An 18,842-nucleotide genomic window follows, 5' to 3' on the forward strand; every position below is an offset into this window, starting at 1 on the left:
TATGGATTTCCTCCAAGGAAGATGCTGATCCGTCTGAAGAGATGTGAAAAATGCAGCCATTTTTCAAAAGGGACTGGTAATTAGCACAGATTTGTTTGAGTGGCTCATGCTGTGTGATTACTAACCCTGGAAAATACCAGATGTGGTGATTAAGATAACACAGAGAAAACACAGACAAATGCTAAGGTGTGACTCTGAACATACAACACACAATGAAGGCACATGGCTTACATTATGATTTCAAAGCAACTGTAGTTAGATTTCAAATAAAATATACTAGGAAAATAAATACAAGACATACATATTTTGAAAGCATGAATATCTTAGCCTCTGTGTGTTTAAGAACATGAATAGATGTTTATGGACCTGAAGAGAAGTGATCATTAACATTTATTTTTATTTCAGATCGACATAAACAGGATTTATGTATTCAGGAAGAAATACACAGAAATGTCACATATTATATCTGGGTGAATGCAGTATATCAGGAGTTTTAAATACTACCAATCTGGAGATATAAAAATAAGCTGTTAATTGCAAAGAAATGACAGAATACTGATAAAATTATAATGCATTTTAAGCTAATAATTAGCAGTATTAAATTACCTTAATATAATAAAATGTTAATAATATAACATATTTGGTATCAGAATAATCAGAAAAAATAACCTAATATTAACCATCTGTAATTGGGGTGATATATGATTAATGCAGAGAGTGTGATCTGATTAAATAACCATTTTATGAAAAAAAAAATTAACTTGCTTAAAAATGTTAGAAATGGTCTTGTTGTATTTGTTTGTTTGTACGTCTGCTGCCACCTAGTGTTATGATGCGGAATCGCAACCATGAGATGATTGGTTGTTGCAAAGAATGCATTTCCTTGACAACACATTTACCAAATAAACCAATCCATGTTCAGTTGCAAAGAACCAATCCAAGACAAGGCCGTGGGCATTTCCAATATTCACCAATGACTGATAAATAATCAAAAAGGGGAGGGGTGAGATCAGATTTAAACCCCAGCATAGAGACTAAAAAGAAGATTGTTGTGTTGACTGATCCAGAAAGGAATAACTTCTGCAGTTATTATTAAAGCACACACCTACTATTGGACTCCATATGCCTTATCCCCAATTTTGAAATTTCTGAGGTGAAATTGGACCTGTTGAGAAAACATTGGAAACCGGATATCGACTGGTTTATTTGGGTGATGTATACAAGGTTTTTGTAAGATAAGTTATATGCAAGCATTTAAAGTAAACATTTACTATTGCTGTATGTAGCAGAGTTAAGGAAATATTTCAAGTTAGCATTTCATAGCCTATGTATTGTTATATTAATCCCAATCTTAAATTGTTTATTTATGCAAATATATAATAATAATTCAGAAGTGTATATTGTATTTTAAATTGCTAGTCACAGCCTATATATTGTATTGTTGTTTAAATCTGTGTCTGATTGGCTAAGTAACTCATCTATGCAAGTTCTGATATTGTCAGTTAATTTTGTATTAGGATAAATTGCAGTTAAATAGCAGAATATATATCTTATCCTATTGCTTAAGAGCACAGTTTAAAATTGTATTGCTTGGATGTTAAAAGATTTGTAAATAAGGCTGGTTTTTAATATAAGCGTGTATGAATTTTGCATAGCATATTTAAATAGTTTTCAAGCGCATATAATATTATTTCATTTCCTTTTATTGCAAATATATTTCAATATGTTCATGGATATTAACTAAATAAAAGAATTCAGATATTTATATTAATTGTATGGTCTAGTAGATGCATGGTTGATTAGGGTTTCTATTTTTAAGGAAAATTATAATTTGTATTGTGTTTATAACCCTGCCCATAAGCTGAGATATTATTTGGATAGCACTACTAAGATTTTCATAAATATACTGACAGAAGGTTACTTACAGGCCCTGTTCAAAGTGATAAAAGATAGCCCTTCAGCAGAGGAAATTCCAATTGAAAGGGCCCCCCCGAGCGATATAATCGTGAAGTTCTTAAGATACAAAGATAAGGCGGAACTTCTCCACTGTGCCACATCAAAACATCCCATCTTCCATGCAGGCGAGGAAATACTCCTTTTTACAGACTTATCTCCGACCACTCTCCAAAAAACTAATAACTATTTAATAGCTATTGTACCAAGTTAAAATAAATACAAAGTTGCCTGTAAAATAAATATAAATCCTAAAATAGCTACAATATAATTATTCGTTATATTGTAGCTATATTAGGGTTTATTTTACAGGTAAGTATTTAGTTTTAAATAGGAATACTTTAGTTAATAAAATGTAATTTATTTTGTTAGATTAAAATTATATTTAACTTAGTGGGGTGTTAGGGTTAGACTTAGCTTTAGGGGTTAATACATTTATTAGAGTAGCGGCGAGGTCCGGTCGGCAGATTAGGGGTTAATACTTTAAGTTAGGTGGCGGCGATGTTAGGGAGGGCAGATTAGGGGTTAATACAATTTATTATAGTGTTTGTGAGGCGGGAGTGCGGCGGTTTAGGGGTTAATACATTTATTATAGTGGCGGCGAGTTCCGGTCGGCAGATTAGGGGTTAATAAGTGTAGTTAGGTAGCGGCGACGTTGGGGGGGGCAGATTAGGGGTTAATAAATATTATGTAGGCGTCGGCGATGTTAGGGGCAGCAGATTAGGGGTTCATAGGGATAATGTAGGTTGCGGCGGTGTGCGGTCGGCAGATTAGGGGTTAAAAAAATGTATTAAAGTGACAGCGATGTGGGGGGACCTCGGTTTAGGGGTACATAGGTAGTTTATGGGTGTTAGTGTACTTTAGAGCACTATAGTTAAGAGCTTTATAAACCGGCGTTAGCCCATAAAGCTCTTAACTACTGACTTTTTTTGGCATTAGGAGTCTTGTCGGTAGAGGCTCTACCGATCACTTCAGCCAAGACTCTAAATACCAGCGTTAGGAAGATCCCATTGAAAAGATAGGATACGCAATTGGCGTAAGGGGATCTGCGGTATGGAAAAGTCGCGGCTTGAAAGTGAGCGGTACACCTTTACCTACACGACTCTAAATACCTGCGGGCGGCCAAAAGCAGCATTAGGACCCCTTAACACGCTGCTTTTGATGGCTACCACAGAACTCTAAATCTAGGCAATAGTCTGTAAAAGACACCGTTCATAAAGTAGAGACACTTTTAACTATGACTTCTCCAATGGAGTTAAGAAAATTAGTTATTCTTGACGCTCATACATAGAAGATAACATCTAACCCAGCACTCATACTATCTCTGTGTATAAACCAAGAGACACAGAGAAATGTAAAGCACTCAAGTTTATGATCCTGCGTGGCTAATAAGTTAAATACGTAGGATAATGTTATACTTAGTGTAAATCTACTGTTTAATATTAGTGTTGTGGATTGTGGTTCATTTGTTTGGAATTATATTAGACCTAGAAAAATGTTTCTATAAAACTTGCCCTATGGATTTTTCTTGTTGCACCTATCTCTACCTTCCCTTATCTTTTCCCTTGTTACCCAGTCAACCCCTCCCTTCCCTCCCCCTCCCCTTCTCCCTCCTACATGCCAATTAGAGTAAATGCAAACTATACCATATTTCATTTAGCCATAAATGGAGATACTTCCCCTATTAGATTCTCATCCTAGGTAAATCAACTAATTTGTGTATTTCACTAATAGTATAGTATATTGATTACTGCTACTTATTGCACAGAAAAATTTGTTTAGAATTCAATAGCTTAAACGCTTATCAACTATTACCTCTCTTCTCTTAACTTTTACTGAACTTTATCTTCTCCCCCCCCGCACACACACATCTCCTTCTCTCTCTCTCTCTTTTTTTTTTTTTTTCATATATCACCACCAGAAAATTATTCCCAAACCTAGTAGATTTCAAGACCACCCCCTCCAAATGACCACTATAAATGCAAAAGGACTTAACAGCCTGGGCAAAAGGTCTATAGCGATTAGGGAACTGAATAAACTAAAGAGTCAAATTTTAATGCTACAGGAGACCCATTTTCAAAAAGGGAAAGAGACAAAATGGAATAATCCACAATACCCCATAGCATGATTTGCCTCAGGTCCAAAGAAAAAGGGTGGAGTGGGAATTCTGATTCATAAATCTCTGTGATTTCAGATCACACATACTGAAAAAGATCCGGACGGACGTTATATTCTATTGGTGGGCCTACTCTATGGTCAACATCTTACGCTCTTAAATATGTATGCCCCTAACGAAGCCCAAAATGTGTTTTTCAAAAAATGTGCAAACTTATTATTAGATCATACTAGGGATAACATTTTTAGCTGGGGACTTTAACCTCTCATTCGATCCTGTAATAGACTCGTCAAGAGGATCCTCGTGTGCCCCTAAGGCTGTAATTACAGCTGTTAAAACCTCACTTAATAGCCTTTCTTTACATGATATATGGAGAACATTATATCCTGATGTTAAAGATTACACTGTTTACTCATCCCCGCATAACAGTTACACGAGAATAGATAATATATTTACAGATTCCAGCGGACTCTCCATAACCAATCATAGTGAAATAGGTCTAATCACATGGTCAGACCATGCACCGGTCACCTGCTCCATTTTATGGCCTGACCTCCCAATAATACCAAAAATGTGGAGACTAGATGACACTCTTTTAAACAATCCAATAATCCTTAATGAGGTAGAGAAAGATCTGAAAGAATATTTTCAAATTAATAAGTACACCTATTCGTTGATTATAAATGAGTGGGAAGCTCATAAAACCGTGATGCGTGGTATATTCATTAAACATAAAGCTAAGATTAATAAACAAACTAGAGATAAAAACATTCCACTCTTCTTACTCAAATTAGATCCCTTGAAAGCGAACATAAAAAAGACCCGTCTAATAATATAATAAAAAATAACCTGTTTAACACGAGATCCGACCTTAAACAGCACTTGACAGAAGTACACCAGCGCAAAGCTTTATACTTAAAACAATATTACTACGAAGGTGGTATCAAACCAGGGAAACTTTTGTTAAGAAGCCTTCGAAGAAAACAGCTAGCAACATATATCCATACACTAAAAACAAAAGATGGCCAACAGGTAATAAGCAGCACACAAATAGCCTTGACTTTTCGATACTACTACAACTCCCCGTATAAAATAGATAGTCTGGCTGAGACCCCTCAATCAGAGGAAGAAACCTCTAATCTCATGGAAAACACTAATAACAGGGGTTGGACTTACCTTCTTTAAATAAACAAGCGATAGAACATCTAGAAACACCAATTACACTAGACGAGCTGTATCAGGCTATTAAGGATACACTGTCGAGCAAAAGCCCAGGCCCGGACGGCTACACTTCCCAATATTACAAAAAACTTAAAGGTAAGAGACCTCTGTAAAAATGAGGTAACCCAAATGGTTGAGCATATACTTATGGTTTCTATTTGAATATTTATGACATCTTATATTTGTATGAAACAAACATAACAAAATGCATAAGCTGTAAAATGCAATTTTGACCTCAATAAAAATTGATATTTAAAAAAAACAAAAAAAAACTTAAAGGCATTCTATCCCCTCATCTGCTTACCCTTTTTAATAAATTAAGAGACAAGCCCTTCTTAACCAGGAATCTATTAGAGGCACACATTACCGTTATTCCCAAACCGGGCAAACCAGCCACGTGTCCAGAGAACTTTAGGCCAATTTCCTTAATAAACACTGACATGAAGATTCTAGCTAAAGTCCTGGCCAATATGTTAAATACATATTTACCAAGTTTGATCTCCTGTGATCAAGTCGGATTCATTCCCGGAAGAGAGGCCCGGGACAATACCACCAAAATTATACAACTAATTAATCATGTTAAAGTCATAGACACCCGATGGTCCTTTTCTCGACTGACGCAGAGAAGGCATTTGATAGGGTTAGATGGTCTTTCCTGCATAGAGCAATGGAAGAAATGGGAATACGAAAACCCTATCTCAATATGTCCTTGGCCTTATATTCCAATCCAAATGCAAGAATAAGGGTAAATGACACACTCTCAGTCCCCTTCAACATAAGCAATGGTACTAGACAAGGGTGTCCTATATCACCCTTGCGCTTCACTATTTCAATAGAAGTATTAGCCCAAAAAATCAGGAAAAACTAAAATTTAAAGGTTTGATGGTGGATGACACGCAATACAAACAGGCACTTTATGCTGACGATGTTCTCTTTTCCCTAACAGAAGCTGAGCCCTCCATCCCAGAATTGCTTAATAAACTAGCTTCATACAGAAAAATCTCAAATTTTCAATTAAACCTTAACAAATCTGAACATAAATACACAGCCACAATATATACAATTTAAGAAATAAATACAACATCTCCATTACACAGCATAAACTAAAATATCTGGGTATCTACTTAACTGTTTCTTTACAATGAAATAACACGCAATCTATCCATCTGGAAAAATAAACCACTCACCGGGCTTGGTAGAATTGGGATCATAAAAATGGAATGTCCTCCTGCAAATTTTATATATTTTACAAACATTACCCATACCACTACACAATAGCTATATTAGCCAATTACAAAAAATCACTAGAACAATATATATGGAAAGGCTCTAAACCAAGAACATAAAAAACATGTACCTACCAAGGGACAGAGGTGGATTGGGAGTCCCATACAAAAATGCGATCATGCTTCAACATATAGTTGAATGGTCACATAACACTAACAGCAAAGCATGGGTGCATGTGGATAGACACATTTTTAAATTAAATAATGCAGCAACGATGGCCTGGACTGCACCACAGAAGAGACCCAAAAGTGTTAATAAGTATCTAATTACAGCCGACATATTATCAGAATGGGATAAAACCTTAGCCATATGCACTCATATATTTTCTAAACATGCCCCACTCACACCAATTATTGAAAATACTGAACTCCCCTACCATCAATTAGGATTTCGTACACAACAACTATATAGCCTAAGAACAGGATCTATACAATATATTATAGAGAACGGCAGTATCAAAATGCAAGCTAGTCTAGAGGTAGTCCATGAGGGGATTTTCTTCTCATGGCTACACTATAACCAACTATTGCACTACATCTCTCATCACAAGAATAAGAAAGATTTGGGAAGGGAAACTACAACTTTTGAAAAACTATGCATACTACCTGTCACTCCTAAACACCTTATTTCAACCCTATATAAAATAACAGTCAACAGACCCAACAAGCCTTCCATCCTATACTCACTCATGACACATAGAGTTAAATCATGATATTGAAACTGAAACATGGCTCAAAGCTTTTATGCTAACTAAATGGTCCTCTGTCCAGGAAATTCATATAAAATTCTTGAGTAGATGGTATTTAACCCCACTAAGACTGCACAAAATGTTTCCTACATTAAGTGGCACTTGTTGGAGAGGATGTGGAGAAGAGGGCTCTCTTCTTCATATATTGTGGTCATGCCCAAAACTGAAAAAGTTTTGGACAGATGTCTTTAATGCAATATCTGAGATTATACAGTGGGGCAAAAAAGTATTTAGTCAGCCACCAATTGTGCAAGTTCTCCCACTTAAGAAGATGAGAGAGGCCTGTAATTTTCATCATAGGTATACCTCAACTATGAGAGACAAAATGTGGAAACAAATCCAGACAATCACATTGTCTGATTTGGAAAGAATCTATTAGTGGAAAATAAGTATTTGGTCAATATCAAAAGTTCATCTCAATACTTTGTTATATATCCTTTGTTGGCAATGACAGAGGTCAAACGTTTTCTGTAAGTCTTCACAAGGTTGTCACACAGTGTTGCTGGTATGTTGACCCATTCCTGCATGCAGATCTCCTCTAGAGCAGTGATGTTTTGGGGCTGTCGCTGGCCAACACAGACTTTCAACTCCCTCTAAAGGTTTTCTATGGGGTTGAGATCTGGAGACTGGCTAGGCCACTCCAGGACCTTGAAATGCTTCTTAAGAAGCCACTCCTTCGTTGCCCGGGCTGTGTGTTTGGGATCATTTTAATGCTGAAAGACCCAGCCACGTTTCATCTTCAGTGCCCTTGCTGATGGAAATAGGTTTGCACTCAAAATCTCACGATACATGGCCCCATTCATTCTTTCATGTACACGGATAATTCGTTCTGTTCCCTTTGCAGAGAAACAGCCCCAAAGCATGATGTTGCCACCCCCATGCTTCACAGTAGGTATGGTGTTCTTTGGTTGCAACTCAGCATTCTCTCTCCTCCAAACACGACGAGTTGTGTTTCTACCAAACAGTTCTACTTTGGTTTCATCTGACCATATGACATTCTCCCAATCCGCTTCTGGATCATCCAAATGCTCTCTAGCTGTCACAGTCTGTTTGCTAAACAAACTATCTATGAAACAAAAGAAATGGAAACTTCAATTAGACCACAGCTGCTGAGATAAAAGTATGTAATTGTGGATTAGAATTATATGAAAAACACATAGGTTACCATAAAGATAACGTGAGTCACGATTATAATTCTAAACAGTTGATATGAGTTTCAAGGAAAAAAAAATAATAGCTTAGAACTGCCACCTGTATGTTACTACAGTTGAATGCAGTTAAGTTTAGTAAATGAAACTTGTGTGGAATAATGACAGAAGTTATAGGAAAAAATATAAGCTGAGATATGTAGTAGCAAAAAGTATCAACTTGCTGAAAACAATTTGGAAAATGAAAGATACAAATGAGACTAATTTGAAAACAATAGGCAGAGTTAAATAGAACTTACATACTCCTGATAGTATTTTGTTAGAGCATGATAGCTGCGAGTATTTGGTTAATTATAATAAGCCATGAAGGAAGAGTGGTACCTTATCAGAGCCGGATGGCAAGTTTAGATTTGAGAAGTAAGTTCAATGTCACTTAGAGTTCCGATGAGTATGAGAGCTGCGGCAATTGCCTGGTTGAACGATCCCGTTGGCGTGTGACGTCACCGCGGATTGATATTGTAGATCCGGCCGGAATATCTGATGGTATAGTAACAACGGGAGAATCTTGAATAAGAGCACAGCAACGAAGTAAAAGGCTTGAAGGGTATTTGTAGATTTGTGCTGAATCACTAGAAAGTTAATCTGTAAATTCTCAAGAGAGCATAGTATCAAAGTTGACTCAATACCAAGCACTGAACTAAAGGAGTGGCAGTCTTTTATAGGAAACAGGAAGTGAAGCAACCTGTTGTTAAAGGTACAGCATCCCTAATTCTTGTTAACAAGTGATACTTAAGGTGAATCCTGACAGGACCCCCTCCTCAAGGAGCAACTCCGGGGCTCAAGGACTGGGACGGTCAGGATTCCTACGATGGAACAGTGCAACCAGTCTAGGAGCGGAGATGTTAACAGCGGGTTCCCACGAATCATCATCTGGGGTATAACCCTTCCAACGGACAAGATATTGAAGAACTCCACGTTGAATACGAGAGTCCAGGATAGAAAGTACCTCATATTCAATGTTAGGGTCCACAACAACTTCAGGATGAATGGTACCAGAAGAGGAATTCCTGAGAGCTTTGTATGGTTTTAGTAGGGATACATGACAGGTGGGGTGTACCTTCATTGAATCAGGCAACTTAAGACGAACAGCATTGGAATTGACGATGTGAGTCACAGGATAAGGTCCAATAAAAAGTGGAGCGAACTTCTTACAAGGAATATTAAGTTTGAGGTTTTTGGTTGATAACCAAACTAAGTCACCAATCGAGTATATAGGAGATGGTATTCTTTTCCTGTCATAATAATACTTTTGGGTCTTCTTTGCATCTTCTATAGCAGCCTTAACCGTGGAAAAATTGGACGAGATAAGAATGGAGAGATCTGAGATTTTGGGTGAAAAACTCTGGTTGTCGGGCAGTAGTTGAAATCTGGGATGATAACCATAATTGGTATAGAATGGAGTTTGTTGAGTTGTGGAGTGAGTGGTGTTATTGAAGCAGAATTCAGCGTAGGGGAGATGCTTCGACCATTGCAGTGGTTGAGACGAACAGTAAGTCCTAAGGAACTGCTCGAGCCACTGATTTGACCTCTCAGTCTGGCCGTTGGTCTGAGGATGATAAGCCGTACTCAGCCGCTTGTCAATTGAAAATACCTTACAGAATTCAGTCCAGAGTTTGCTAGAAAATTGAGTTCCTCTGTCAGTAAGCATAGTATCGGGGATACCATGATGCTTGAAAACATGATGAATAAGTAGTTGAATAGTTTCAGATGCAGAGGGAAGTTTATGGTAAGGAATGAAGTGTGACATTTTGCTGAACAGATCGACAACAACTAAGATGGTAGTGTTGTTGTCTGATTTTGGAAGATCAACTATGAAATCTAGAGCGATCTCTAGCCAAGGTCTGCTAGGCGTAGGTATTGGAATCAAGAGTCCATAGGGAGGATGTTTAGCTCTTTTGGAAATTGTACATTCTGTACAGGTTAGGACATGCTTTTTTATGTCTTCACAGATTCCTGGCCACCAATAGGAACGTGTGATAAGTTCCTGTGTCTTTTTAATGCCAGGATGCCCAGCGAGTAATGATTCATGTGAGGATTGCAGAACAATCCCTCTTAGTTTAGGAGGGATGTATAATTTATCCTTGAAGTAATATAAACCATCAGCCTTCTTCTGCAAATGAGAGATCGGTTTACTGGAGTCCAATGATTGTTCATGGGATAGACTTGTGTTGGTGTCTATGACAAAAGAGACAAAATTTTCTAATGGGATAATAGTATCTTTTGTACAATCAATACGAGAGTAGTTAGGTAACCTTGATAAAGCGTCTGCTTTATGGTTTTTGTTCGCAGGTCGGTAGACAATTTGAAAGTTAAACCTAGAAAAGAATAGGTTCCAGCGGACCTGTCTAGCGGAAAGTGTCCTTGTAGTTTTAAGGTATTGGAGATTCCTATGATCCGTATATATGACAATGGGAAGTGAAGTGCCCTCTAATAGGTGACGCCAGTGTTCGAGTGACAACTTAATGGCAAGGAGCTCCTTATCTCCAATAGGATAGTTTTGTTCCGAGCTGGACAAACATCGAGAAAAGTAAGCTACAGGATGGAGGGGTTGGTTTATACCAGAACGTTGAGATAAGACTGCTCCTACAGCTACATCCGAAGCGTCTACCTCCAGGGTATATGGTAGTTCAGGGTTAGGAAATCTGAGAATTGGTGCAGTAGTGAAACGGTGTTTTAATATATCAAATGCTGATTGAGCTTCGGTATTCCACTTAAAAGGTGAATTGGATTTAGTTAGGAAAGTTAGAGGTTTTGTTATGTTCGAGAAGTTCTTTATGAACTTCCGATAAAAGTTCGCAAATCCAAGGAACCTTTGAACTTCTTTCCTTGTTTTAGGCGGGGGCCAATCGATAATGGCCTGAATTTTGGTTTGTTCCATGTGAATTCCAGTGGATGTTATAACATAGCCTAAAAAAGTAATACTCTGTGTGTTGAAAATACATTTCTCGGGTTTTGCGTAAAGTGAATTACTCCTCAACCTAGAGAGTACCTGTCTTACGTGTAAAATATGTTCAGAGAAGGTCTTTGAGTAAATGAGTATGTCATCCAAATATATGACAAGGAAAACATCTAGAAAATCCCTAAAAAGATCGTTGATAAGATGTTGAAAGGTGGCCGGGGCATTACATAAGCCGAATGGCATCACGGTGTACTCAAACAGGCCGTATCGAGTACGGAACGCCGTGAGCCATTCGTCACCACTTCTTACACGTATTAAGTTATAAGCCCCTCTGAGGTCTAATTTGGTAAAGTATTTAGCCCCTTCTAGTCTTTCAATCAATTCAGGGATAAGTGGTAGAGGGTACCGGTTCTTTATTGTTATCTTGTTAAGTTGTCTGTAATCTACTATAGGCCGTAGAGAGCCGTCTTTATTTTTTACGAAGAATATGCCCGCTCCAGCTGGAGAGGTGGAGGGGCGAATGAATCCTTTTTTTAAATTTTCCTCAAGGTAAGTTTTTAGATGTGAAAGTTCTGGTTTGGATAAAGGAAAAATATGGCCATAGGGTATCTGTGCCCCTGGGACTAGCTCAATAGGGCAGTCATACTTCCTATGTGGGGGAAGATTTTCTGACTGAGTTTTACTAAAAACGTCTGCAAAATCCCTATACTGTTCAGGTAGAAGTATATCATCTTGTACCGGGGTGATGTGCATAATGTTTAATGGGAAACATGTGGTACTGCAGTATTTAGAAGAAAAAGTAAGCGTCAAAGTTGTCCAATTTATGTCAGGGTTGTGTAATGTTAGCCAATTTAACCCTATTATGACTGGGGATGCAGGGGAAGCAATGACATCAAACGTAAGATATTCCCTATGTTGTTCAGGGGTAGAGACAAGTATGGGTATTGTTTGAAACTCTACAAGACCTGAAGAAATAGGCCTTCCATCAATAGCCTTTAATAAAACAGGAGACTTTTTGTGGATAAGCGGAATTTTATTGATAAATGTATAATCTTTATCAATATAACAAGCTGTTGCTCCAGAGTCAATTATTGCGGGTACGTTGATCCGATGTTGATCCCACTGAAAAGAGAGTGAGAGTTTACAGTATGTTGTTCTTAGTTCAGAAGTATTACAGCAAGAACTGGAAGTAACAAACTCACCCTTGTTAGATCTCTGCAGGGCTGGACAATCCTTAACTGTGTGTTCGTCTGAAGCGCAGTAGAGGCACAAATTATTTTCCCTGCGCCTAATTTTTTCTTGGGGGCTTAAAGGGCCTTTTAGAAAGCCAATCTCCATTGGTTCTATGTTAGACTTATGCGAGGAAGTGGCAGGTGTATTACTAGTAGTTTTCTTAGTGTACGTCTCTGGGTATGTTCTTTCATGCTGTCTTTCCCTCAATCTCCTATCGATAGTAATACTGAGCTTCATTAACTCTTCTAGTGTGGGAGGAATATTCGTGCGGGAGAGTTCATCTTTAACAGAGTCTGCTAGACCCAGGCGGAACTGATTCCTTAAAGAGAGGTTATTCCATTCGGAATCTTTTGCCCACCTCTTGAAATCTGTAATGTAGTCCTCGACTACCCTTTTCTTTTGTTTCAGAGCCCTGAGTGCTGTCTCTGCAGTCTGCTGTTTTAAAAGGGTCCTCATACAATTGACCCATGGCTAAGAGAAATTGATCCAATGAGTTGAGTATCTCTTCATTGGTCTCAAAAAAAGTATTGGCCCAACTGCGTGGTTCCCCTCTGAGGAACGAAATAATAGTCAAAACTCTGATTCTATCGTTGGGGTATGACTGTGGTTTTAAAGTAAACAGGAGAAGGCAAGCATTTTTGAAATCTCTGTAGTGTGCCCTGTCTCCATAGAATTTTTCAGGAAGACTAACTTGTGGCTCAGGTGTATGTACTTTAGTCTCTAGGTAATCTTTTATGTAGGCTTTAAGTGCTACATTCTCTGCTTTTAATGTGTTAAGGCCATCAGCAAGTAAATCTACTTTTTGATTAAGAGATTGTATTTGTGCGGTCATCTCAGCTGGGTCCATGTTACAAATAGGGCTTGGTATTCTGTCACAGTCTGTTTGCTAAACAAACTATATATGAAACAAAAGAAATGGAAACTTCAATTAGACCACAGCTGCTGAGATAAAAGTATGTAATTGTGGATTAGAATTATATGAAAAACACATAGGTTACCATAAAGATAACGTGAGTCACGATTATAATTCTAAACAGTTGATATGAGTTTCAAGGAAAAAAAAATAATAGCTTAGAACTGCCACCTGTATGTTACTACAGTTGAATGCAGTTAAGTTTAGTAAATGAAACTTGTGTGGAATAATGACAGAAGTTATAGGAAAAAATATAAGCTGAGATATGTAGTAGCAAAAAGTATCAACTTGCTGAAAACAATTTGGAAAATGAAAGATACAAATGAGACTAATTTGAAAACAATAGGCAGAGTTAAATAGAACTTACATACTCCTGATAGTATTTTGTTAGAGCATGATAGCTGCGAGTATTTGGTTAATTATAATAAGCCATGAAGGAAGAGTGGTACCTTATCAGAGCCGGATGGCAAGTTTAGATTTGAGAAGTAAGTTCAATGTCACTTAGAGTTCCGATGAGTATGAGAGCTGCGGCAATTGCCTGGTTGAACGATCCCGTTGGCGTGTGACGTCACCGCGGATTGATATTGTAGATCCGGCCGGAATATCTGATGGTATAGTAACAACGGGAGAATCTTGAATAAGAGCACAGCAACGAAGTAAAAGGCTTGAAGGGTATTTGTAGATTTGTGCTGAATCACTAGAAAGTTAATCTGTAAATTCTCAAGAGAGCATAGTATCAAAGTTGACTCAATACCAAGCACTGAACTAAAGGAGTGGCAGTCTTTTATAGGAAACAGGAAGTGAAGCAACCTGTTGTTAAAGGTACAGCATCCCTAATTCTTGTTAACAAGTGATACTTAAGGTGAATCCTGACACTAGCATACTTCAGACGGGCCCGGACATGTACTGGCTTAAGCAAGGGGACATGTCTGGCACTGCAGGATCTGAGTCCCTGGCGGCGTAGTGTGTTACTGATGGTAGCCTTTGTTACGTTGGTCCCAGCTCTCTGCAGGTCATTCACTAGGTCCCCCCGTGTGGTTCTGGGATGTTTGCTCACCGTTCTTGTGATCATTTTGACCCCACAGGGTGAGATCTTGCGTGGAGCCCCAGATCGAGGGGGATTATCAGTGGTCTTGTATGTCTTCCATTTTCTAATTATTGCTCCCACAGTTGATTTCTTCAAGCCAAGCTGCTTTCCTATTGCAGATTCAGTCTTCCCAGCCTGGTGCAGGTCTACAATTTTGTTTCTGGTGTCCTTCGATTGCTCTTTGGTCTTCACCATAGTGGAGTTTGGAGTGTGACTGTTTGAGGTTGTGGACAGGTGCCTTTTATACTGATAACAAGTTCAAACAGGTGCCATTAATACAGGTAATGAGTGGAGGACAGTGGAGTCTCTTAAAGAAGAAGATAAAGGTCTGTGAGAGCCAGAAATCTTGTTTGTTTGTAGGTGACCAAATATTTATTTTCCACCATAATATGCAAATAAATTCTTTCCAAATCAGACAATGTGATTGTCTGGATTTGTTTCCACATTTTGTCTCTCATAGTCGAGGTATACCTATGATGAAAATTACAGGCCTCTCTCATCTTCTTAAGTGGGAGAACTTGCACAATTGGTGGCTGACTAAATACTTTTTTGCCCCACTGTACATGTTCAGATTCCTAACGCACCAGGATCTTTATTATTTTTTTCATTACCTAAATTACCTGGAATAGTTGACCAAGCGCTATTATTATTAATACTAACTGCAGCCAAAAAACTAATTCCAAAATACTGGAAAACTTTACCCTCTGAACAAGAATGGAGAATGCAGGTCTCTGGCCTCTTAACATTAGAGAGATATTATTACTTAAAAATACATCAACTAGTGAACCATGAAATGATGCTAGCGATTTGGGACAAAACAATATAAAATCTAGGCCAAAACTACTCTATAACCCTTATCATACAAACACAGCATTAACCTTTTAATACAAATACCATGATTTATGTTTCCTGAAATCCCTTCCCCCTCCCTCCCCCCCTTTGTTTTCTCTCTCTCTTCTTTTGACTATCCCCATTCCAGCTTTCTTTTCTCTGTTCTCTCTTCTTCTTTTTCTTCAGAAGTTTCCTCTGAAGATAAGTATTGGTGAAACACAACCCTTTATAATGTTTGTAGTTACGCCTCTTGAAAAATAAAAGAACAAAAAACGACAAGCTCTTTGGGGAAAAATGGATAATTCTTACCTTATATAAAACTTGACAAGATATACTCCCTATCTATTACTCTGTTAACATAAGTGACATTGTTATACTCCCTTTATAACATCTTGTTAATTTATCTTATTTTTATATTTATACTGAAATGATCATTTACTCTTCTTGACATGATACATGCTTGATTGTTATTGTTGTAAAACTCAATAAAGCTTGTTTAAATTTTTTTAAAAAATAATTATAATATTAATAAAATATGGCGACTGGTGGTACCAAACTATTAAGTAGTTATCTAAATCTGCAAATTAATATAGGCAGACTATATACTCAAATATAACAATGTTCTGCACAAAAGAAAGATAATAAGTAACTACAATGCAAGAATAAGAGCAGGATGATATGATATATCTCTGAGGAGTGGGAGTTCTATAGAAAGTGTCATATATAAATATCTATATATAATAATACTTAGGCCTAACATATTAACAGAAAAGATAGACTACAAGATACACAACTTAATTGGACCATAGTGTATGTGTTCAAAAGAAAAGCCTACTCAAATATATATAGAGAGAGAGAAAACTAGTTTGATGGAAAATATAGAAAGTGATGTGTCAATTAACTTTACTAAGGCTTTGGAACTGCTAAGGCCTAATACATAATTAAGAATTGGATATTTGTAAACTTATTATTATTATTATTATTATTATTATTATCGGTTATTTTTAGAGCGCCAACAGATTCCGCAGCGTTAAACTTATCTTTATTATGTGAGCTTATAATTAAAGGGACCCAACCACCTATGTCACACTCTGCTCAATTGCAAGATAAAGACAATTACTCAATATGCTGAAGTCCTTTTGTGCAAGTATGAAGTATTAACTAAGTAATCACGGGAAAAAACATAGCAAGAAAATGCACATTCATTTTACTATAATTGAAATGTGCATGTGATCAGGTACAAGCAAAATACTCATTAATATGTAAATTTCTGGCACCACAATTGGCCAAACTGAAATGACGAAGTCACAACCATTTTATGGGCTGGAGTACCTGACCTCAATGTGTAAAACAAAATGTACGTTTTCATTATTACAGCAGCTTCATTTCCAGGATTCAGTAAGTGCTTTTTACATAGTATAATTTACACTTTTTGAATTATATATTTATTAGATGGTCAGTTTTGTAAACTTTTGTAATCTTTAACTGAAACAACAGAAAACGTGTACTAAAGTTAGTGAGATCATGGCCCATATACTGCCTTTAAATGCATTTTGTAAATCAACTTCATATTTTCTAAGAAATATCATAACATAGAATGTATTGCCTCCAATAAGTTATCGTAAAAGTTATATTACGGTAATCCCATGAGTATGGGGGTGACTATAATATCTAGCATCAAATTGCATAGTAACAGGTAAACAAAACTACTAGAAATAGTTATAACTGTACAAAAAAACTAAGAAATAAAGCTTTTTACACATAAATGATGAAATGATATTTAAAATGTGCAGCTATTTAAGTTGTGCAATAATAATTCTGAAAGAAGCTGCTACTTGGGTTCATATTCAAAGACATAGCAGGATTAGTAGTGAGCTATAACGTAAATATGCTGAAATATAGAACTTTTGAATCGTTTTGCACTGCTATATTCCTAAAAATACTTTATGAATAAACATATTAAGTGATACAAAAGAAACATTACTGCAACAATTAGTAAACAACATGGCCCAGATAACGAGTGGCGCTAACGGTTGTGCACGATATCGGGTTTATACCGCCTGTTTGTGCGTGTCGGAAGTAGTGTGCATATTACAAGTTGAAAGTAAACGCGCAATGGAAGTTAATGCGCATCGTGTTAGCGCAACCTGAGAGTTCTGGTTAACTGTTACACTCAAATAAAAAGTTGCACCAAACGCACCAAAATGACATGCAAACATAGTTACACTCATAATAACACCATATAATAAAAATGATTGAATACAAAATATTGCACAAGACCAGTGATGTATATAACTGAACTCCTGGCGTTAATAATAATTTGTTATTCATGCACACTGCCAGCATTGCTATGGGTCTTGTTATAGTGTAACTAATCTCTTCTACATCTGTGTTCTCTACAACACAGCAAATCTGTATTTTTACATTTTGACTATAGGGCTTTATTATTAACTATTAAAGGGACAGTGTACTGCAAAAATGTCTCCCCTTTGCTTATATAAAACTGATCTATGTCTAATAAGATGGGGTGGTTATACATAGGCTGACCATATTGCCGCTTTAAAAAGGGACACATATGAAAAATACATATGTCAGGGCTTTTTAAAGAAATGCTTTGAATAATGTTCTGTTATAAGAACCCTGATATATGTATTTTTCATATGTGTCCCTTTTTAAAACGGCAATATGGTCAGCCTAGTTATACAGTATTTAATGTATATCATATACATGGTATCTGATTTCAAAGCAAAATAAATGGTTTGATCAACTCCAGTCTTATCATTAAAGGTACATGGAGACAAATCAATAGGAGTGACACATCATCCTAAACTGATACATTGTTTAACCCTATATAAGGACAATTTCCCAGCATACTTTTCTGCTGTGCTGGTAAACTGAGTATTTTGGAGTTGCTTCATAATAGGGAAAAGCAGTTTCAGCTATTAACTAACTGCAAAGACTACCTTAATGCTGAGAAATGTATTTTTTCTCCCATTTTTCCGCCCCCCCCCTGTATCATTTGACAGACATCAGCCAATCACAGACTAGTACATGTATTTCCTGTAAGCTGGTGCACATGCTCATTAGGATCTTGTTCCCCAGAAAGTGTGCATATAAAAACACTGTGCAAAATTTGATAATATAAGTAAATTCGAAAGTGTCTTAAAACTGCATGTTCTTACTGAATCATAAAAGTTTATTTTGACTTGAGTGTCCCTTTAAGAAACAAGAAAACTGCAATTCCCATAAGTTTATGCCATCACTCAATATATAATCAATAACTAGTTTCCTTCTGGTTTAATGTGGCAATAATGAAAAACATTAATGTCTGCTAAACATCAGGTGA

Source organism: Bombina bombina, chromosome 1 (genome assembly GCF_027579735.1).
Source record: "Bombina bombina isolate aBomBom1 chromosome 1, aBomBom1.pri, whole genome shotgun sequence".
Taxonomy (NCBI): domain Eukaryota; kingdom Metazoa; phylum Chordata; class Amphibia; order Anura; family Bombinatoridae; genus Bombina; species Bombina bombina.